The following is a 5,778-nucleotide window of genomic DNA, read 5'->3' as shown; positions in this document are numbered from 1 at the left end:
GCTCTGTGCCTCAGTTTCCCCATCTGTAAAATGGGAACAATCATACTTGCCCTCCTTTGAAAAGTGCTTTGTGATCTATGGAGGAGAAGAGATGGGGACTGTGGTGATTGTTTCTGTGCAGCACCCAGCCCAACGGGTCCTGAGCCAGGCCTGGGGCTCCTTCATTGCCTCGGCCTGGACTTGAACCAGCAGCAAAAAGTACAGTTCCTGGTTGCACATCACCTGGACCAACTAATCTCTCAGCTCACGAGGGCGTCTTGCATTTTGCTTCCACAGTCCTCACCCCTACCTCCACCTCTATCAACCCCAATTCCTCAGCCATGTTTTTCCCAGCTATAGCCTCCTCCTCGTCTGCACAGACCCATCTCTCGACGTCTGGAGCTCCGGAGATGAATTACAAGCCCTTTGGGCCGGTCAGAGCCATCCGTATCGCTTAATGGCATTTCAATACTGACTCACTGAAATAAACCAGAGATCGGGGCAGCCAGACAGGATGTCTGGCAGAGATTTGGTGGAAATTCAAGGCGCTGGAAGGAGGTTGGTGAGGGACCAGGGGATGCACAGAGAAGGCTCCTTCTCGAGTGAAGAAAGCGGTGGAGGGAGGATTGCAGGGAGCAGCTTTTGCTGCATTTAAAGCAGAGGATCTTTAAGTAGCACTGCCCAAGCAGGCCCAAAACCAAGGAAGAGGGAGCCCATCCCCGAGGGGCTGGCTTTGTACGTTTCAGAGATGGCTCGTAGGAAGAGAGTAGCCCCAATGCAGTGCACTCCCGCCACACTCCCTATTTCCTCTCCCCTACGCTGGGGGCTGGGTGGGTGCAGGGTAGGGTGACCAGATGTCCCGATTTTATAGGGACAGTCCTGATTTCTGGGTCTTTTTCTCACATAGGCACCTATTACCCCCACCTCCCGTCCCGAGTTTTGATACTTGCTATCTGGTCAGCCTAGTGCAGGGCTCTGCACCAGCCAGGGAGGACCCCTGCATGGGGCGGGACTCTCAAGGGGGATTGTTTCAGCCCACTTTAAGGCCCCTTGATCGGCCTAAAGGGACGTCGCCGTCAGCTAACGAGGACAAGAAGGATGTCAATAAATGGGAGGGGGCTCAGAGAAGAGCCCCGCGAATGATTAAAAGCTTGGCCTGATCATGAGAGACACAGGGAGCTCCATCTGTTTAGTGTAACGCAGAGACGGTTAAGGGGCTATGGTGGATTTTCCTGCACAGCAATTTTTTAAATCCGGATTGGATGCCTTTGCTGGAAGGTCTGCGCTGGTTCAAACAGGACTGAATTCGGGCACGGTCTCTGGCCGGTGTTATACAGGAGGTCAGACTAGAAAATAAATCGAGCCCAGTGGACTGACGTACATGAGAGGGAGAATGCTATTCCCCACAAAGCCTTTTGGGAAATCTGACTACCTGCCTGTATGTCCTCCTCCTCTTCAAGCCAGGAGGAAGAGTCAAACTTTTCTCTGCTGCTTTCCTGAAATTCCATTCGCTTCCCAGGCCGATCTCTTTGGACAGCTCGACAGCAGAAGGCTACTGTGAAGTGGTGGGGGGACGGGACAGGGACCAAAAAAAAAAAGAAAAGATGGAAGAACCAGAGAGCGAATGAGGAACTAACAGAGTTAAATGTGTGTCTGCGGGGCGCAAATGCCAAGCAGGGAGACGGGTTGGTAGAATGGCACAGGATGGATAGAACGAGGAGGTTGGGTGAAATTAACAGACGACTAAACGTTAATAATAATCCCTAGCTCTTATATAGCACTGTTCATCCGTAGATCTCAAAGTCCTTCATGATCTTTTAATGTATTTATTACATTAGGCAACCTTAGCTCTTAGTGTCTGCAATCAACTCCCAAGGGAAGTGGCAAAGCTTCACGGGTTTAGACCATTTGAAAATTGGACTGGGCAATGCACTGTAAGAAATCACTGATTCCGCTTGCTGCTGCCCTTCCCCGTGCCTCAGTTTCCCCTCCCACCCTGCGTCTACACAGGCTGTTCGCTGTTTGGGTCAGGAACTGTCTCTCAGTACATGTATGTGCGGTGCCTAGCACAAGGGGGCCCTGATTGCGGCTGCAGCCTCTAGTTGAATTGTAATGCACGTACATAAATAACGGTCTATAGATGTGACCTAGTGGGAGACCAGGGCGCAAATCCAGATGTTTGAACAGCCCAGGAAGCAGGGGGTGGGCTTGGGCCCCATCCCTTGGTCAAACAAGAGTTGTTTTTTCCTCTCTTTTCTCTAAGTTTTCTGGGGCAAACCCTCTCCAACCTTGATGAGACAAAATGTCCATGAGGTCTCCAAAATGTGATTAAGGGAGGGGAACAGGGTTTTAATTGATGGGTGGGTACCTCCAGCTTCCCTCTACAGTGCTCTGCCTTATCTGTCCCAGCAGAGGGCAGTGTTGATTACCTATGGGAAAGCAACCACTCCATGCCCAGTTATGCTTTTGTTTCCATGTGCAAATTTCTTGTGTTCTTGAATTTTCACTTTGAGGGATTAGCAGATTCAGGATACACCTGACTGTAAGAGATACACCTCCCCAAGTGTTTTGATCACATGATCCCCCTTCTGAAATCCGTACACCGGTGTGATCTTTGCAATGGTCTCTGTTAGATCTGGGAGAGGATTTGGGTTGTTTGGTTCACGTGGAAATGTCTGTTGGTAATTGTAACAAAATCTTCCAGGGTTTCTTGGCAGCACTGAACATTTTTCAGCATTGAACAGCAAACAAAAAATGAAAATTCCCTCCCCCCAAGATGAACTGTTTGAAAAACAAAAATGTTTTTGGCAAATGTTTTGCAGTTTTGGGCTGCCCAAAACCAAAATTTCTTCCAGGTTTTCAATGGAAACCCAAAAAGATTTATAGACTCATTTAAGTTCCTGACCAGCTCCACTCGTCTCTGTCTCGGTGCTACCAGCATTGGAAGATCTGGATGGAGAGGAATTTGCAGCTGGATGTTGCTGGGATGCACAGTATGGGGGGACAGGCTTTTACTAGGGATGAGCCCTCTCCCTGTCTTTTTGCTGCAGGGGCACCCAAAGTTTGCAACCTAGAGCCATGCCAGCCACTGGCTGGGAGGCCCCAGGTCATGCCTGGTTTGTATGATACGGTGGGGCCCAAGATTCCCTCATCTTTCCTGTGCAGAGACCTCCCCACAAATCCCAAAGCAAGTCGCTTGCAGTGGTTGCAGGTCCCAAGACACAAGGGACCATTTTGATCCCAGCTGAACGATGGACCACCCCTGCGGATTGAGGGTGGCCACGTCGCTGCGGGTCCTGGCGTGCATTGACCCTTTCTGCTGCCATTGGGCTTCCTTGGCTCTCCAGCTATGCCCTGCAGCTTTCCCAGTGGCATCCACCTCCCTTCCCTAGGGAACGCTGTCTGGTGGGCAAGCTCAGCCGCCAACATCAGGTGCTCCCAAGATCACAGTCTGCCAGGCTTTATGGCACATGCCCAGTCTTAGGGCTTCGAAGGCTCTCTGCTTCCCCGGGGGCACTGTGGCTGAGGAGACGGGATTTGAAGAAGCAGGCGGTGGCTGGGAGGGAAAGCATGGCATGAAGGCCTTGTCAGCCCAGGGTGGGATCTGTGAATGGCCTTAATCCTGCCTGGACCAGAAGAGCAGAGTGGGGATTCTGCCGCAATTGTTGGGGAACGTTTCTCCTTTCTTTCTTCCCCCCAGCCCCCGTAACAATCCCCGCCACTCCCAGTGGTTGTTTCCAAGCAACCCCTTTTGATCTTCTTGTGCCCAGAGACAGGCAACTGTTCTAGGATCCTGACGGCTCAGAAAGCTGCTCCCATTCCCTGTTGTAAGAGGCCTCTGCCGCCCTGGGAAGTGGGGCGCTGATGGGGGGAGGGGCTCTCCACTCCAGAGGCCTCAGGCAGGGCCGGCAATGCTGCAAAGGGGGTAGAGTTTCAGAGGCTCGGAGGAGCAGTTCCGAACTGGCGTGGCTCGAAGAGATGCGGAAGCGCAGAGCTGCAGATCCTAGGGCTGACTCAAAGTTCAAAGGGGAAGGGTGCTAAAGAATAGTATCGACCGATCCAGCTTCGCGGCCATATGAGATGAATTCCCTGTGGCGTTTGCAAGCCGGACTTTTTTTTTTACTTTTTTTTTTGTGGCGAGAAGGAATTTTTCTGAGTTTGGGGGGGAAAGAATGTGCAAAGTAATTAGGATACTTAGGGATTTGTGTTTCCAAAGAGCTTTGCAAGTGTGCTCAAGCTTTTCTAGCAGCACACATTGTCCTCCTTTTACAGAGGGGGAAACTGAGGCACAGAAAGGCCGGTAAACTAGTAGCAAAACCAGGAATTGAAACCAGAACAGTGCTCTATCCACTAGGCAGCACTGTCTCCGTAAGAGTATAGATTGGAGCCAAATTAACAAGGATGATCCTGTGCTTAGATCCCTAGCCAGGGGTCTTGGGAGACCTGGGATCCCGTGCACTCCCTGGGTGAGCTTGGGCAAGGCATTTAGTCTTTCCGTGCCTCAGTTTCCCCATCTATGCAATGGGGGTAACAGCAGTGCCTTGCCTCAGAGCGGTGTTGTGCAGATAAACACCTTACGCATTATGGCAGCGAGGGCCAGATAAGTCGCTGGAATGGAGAGATGAATGGATTAATGGGTGGGCTGGTTGAAATATGAGACTGAAATTTGAAAATAAAATCAGTGAAATCATCAATGAGGTTTTTCCCGGGCAAATGTTTGGGTTTTTTTATTATTTCAAAAAAATAAGTTTAGGAATTAATTGAAATATTTTTTTTTTGAAAAAGGGAAACAACTTGGAAAATGGCTCCCAATTTCCTCCCACTTTGTTTTGCCCTGCTCTAATTAGTGGGTATTTTGTGTGTGTGTCTCTCTCTCTGTGTATACACGCATGCGCTACTGTTCTTTCCTCTCCATGTCCAGTGCCCTGTGTGCAATGAGTCTGCTGGATTCTCAGCCCAGTTTCCAGCCTTAAGGATTTTGTGATATGGCCGCCACCTTAGCCCTAACACGTCCACGGAGAACTTCTCCCCTGACTTTTCCCCCTTTAAATCCCCGGGTTGTTACAGTGAAATTAATCTATGTGCAAAGGGCCAGCCGGGCCTGTGGAACACTAGACCACGAGAATCCAAGCCACTGGGCTTAAATGGGGATTCGGTGGTGTGCACCTCTCACGTCGGCCCCTCTGCAGAGGGGCGAGTTTCAGCTCCTGGCCTCTTGGGAACAATGGACTAAGGACATTGACAAAGGCATGAGTAGCTTATTATGATTATTAGCATTACTGTAGCGTCTCTGATCCGGGCTCCATTGTGCGAGGCACTGTACAGACATATAATGAGCTACCGCCCCTGCCCCAGAGGACTTGCCATCTAAACAGACAAGCCAGTCAAAGGGTGGAAGGGAAAACAGGCAGAGAGAGGGGACTTGCAGGTGTCCAGACTCCCCGCCTGTTGCCTTGTGCCCTCTGCCTCTTTTCATATCGATTTCCCGCCACCCTCCAGGCTTTCCTGAGCCTTCTCTCCTACCTGGGGCACCCTGGCAGTTTAAGCAGAGCATGCTTGGGGCATGCTTAAGCCTCCCCATCGGCGGTTAAAGTGTCTCGCTCCAAAGCAGAGTCATGCATCTGGCACCGAAGGGATTTTGCGCCCTCCCCAGCCAGCACTGGCCAACTTGCCTCTCAGAAATCTGTGTGGGCTAAAGCCATCCCAGGCAGCAAAGGGTTAAAGCCCACTTCATGCTCTCACTGACTTTCAGGGGCCTCCCACTCCGCTGCCCTGGAGTATGAATAGCTCTGCTCTGTT

Source organism: Lepidochelys olivacea (genome assembly GCF_965140295.1).
Source record: "Lepidochelys olivacea isolate rLepOli2 genome assembly, chromosome: 24".
In the NCBI taxonomy this organism is placed as follows: Eukaryota; Metazoa; Chordata; order Testudines; family Cheloniidae; genus Lepidochelys; species Lepidochelys olivacea.
The sequence above is the reverse complement of the archived record's forward strand: the minus strand, read 5'-3'. Positions refer to the sequence as shown.